The sequence below is a fragment of the Lathyrus oleraceus genome, chromosome 7, assembly GCF_024323335.1.
Source record: "Lathyrus oleraceus cultivar Zhongwan6 chromosome 7, CAAS_Psat_ZW6_1.0, whole genome shotgun sequence".
Taxonomy (NCBI): domain Eukaryota; kingdom Viridiplantae; phylum Streptophyta; class Magnoliopsida; order Fabales; family Fabaceae; genus Lathyrus; species Lathyrus oleraceus.
In genome coordinates this window covers 358,339,416-358,340,923 of record NC_066585.1, presented here as the reverse complement: position 1 = coordinate 358,340,923, position 1,508 = coordinate 358,339,416, and positions in this window count along the sequence as shown.

Here is a 1,508-nt window from a genome sequence, read left to right as displayed (position 1 = left end):
TAACACGCACACAAACAAACACAGGCAAAGGCAAACGTGGAGCCTGAATGCCAATCACTGGACTTACATCAGCATCCGAACCAAAACACACACAAGAAGGCAAACGTGGAGCCCGAATGCCAATCACTGGACTTACATCAGCATCCGAACCAAACACACACAAAGAGTGTGGAGACACAAAGGTTAAAAAGAAAAGAAAAGGCGCCCGGAGAGATCAGCTCAATCTCCTGCCTACGTACCTCATCTGGTATGAGGATCAGGGCGACGTAGTTCCCCTACGCAGGGACACAGGACTAGCCTAACCAGATAACAGAGGGAGACACAACTAGGGAGACTACGACTCGAGCCTAGATGTTATCATGCAAATTCATCCCTAAGTTAAGGTTTCTAGCTAACTTGCACAGAAAGCAAGCCTATCCTAAACATGACTTGCACAGGAAGAAAGCCAAACCAAACCTATCTTGCACAGGAAGCAAGCTAAAGCAAACACACAAGCACAGGTAGCACACACTATATGCAATCAATGGGCTCAATCAAGGTTAGGTTTTAGTCGAGGGGTCGTATCAACCTCAACAAACAAACCACTGTAACAGGGTAATGTTAGCTCTTAACCCTAACATTGAGAGTTAGGGTGAAGCTGATGAAAGGTAAGTGAAGATGTGACTTCACAGCTCTTATCCCTGGCCTGGGAGAGCTCAAGACAAGAATGTGTGGGTTCAGAAAGGGGGAACCCTTCTACACATATGACACTGACTCAACTGTACAAATGTACAAGATCTTGGGTTTGTATCTGCAATGCATCAACACAGTGGTGTGAGCAAAGCAGATGACACACAGAATAGCAGGGGATAGATTGCACATCCCTTGGGTTCTGCCAATTGCCTCTTCACGTAGGAGGTCTTTGAATATGTACAAGGACAAAGGTAAACAGTCACAAACATTGCCTCTTAAGGAGGACTTCAGACAGGTGCCTGGCCAAGTAACAGGCCAGGTCTTCCAGACTACATGGAGTAAGGAAATTATACCTCAATGCAAATTGCTTATCAAGCAAAGCAAAGCAAAGTTCACAAGGAACTAATAGCAACTAAAGTACCTGAAATCAGTCAAACACAATTAGTATACCAGACACAAGGTTAAAATAAACAGCATAAGAGTCAATCAGATGTGCAAAGAACAAACTCAAAGCAAATGAGCTAAGCAACCTACAAAACACACAAGTTAATTCATGATAAACAATCAAACTCATTCAACTTGTACTAATCTCTTTGAAGCATTTGCTGCTTAACCTGAAACAACAAGCTTAAACATGAGCAACAGGACCACTAGGACAAGCCTAGGGTCAAAAGGATACAAAAAGTTTAAAACAGCAAGGGACAAGTGTCCAAAGTCAATACAAATCAATCAAGAAGCAAACCCAAGTGGCCTCACATTCACATCATTCATCATCATCATTTCACAAGCAAATTAGGTCAAAGCATGGCAAATATAACCTCAAAGAAGTCAACAGA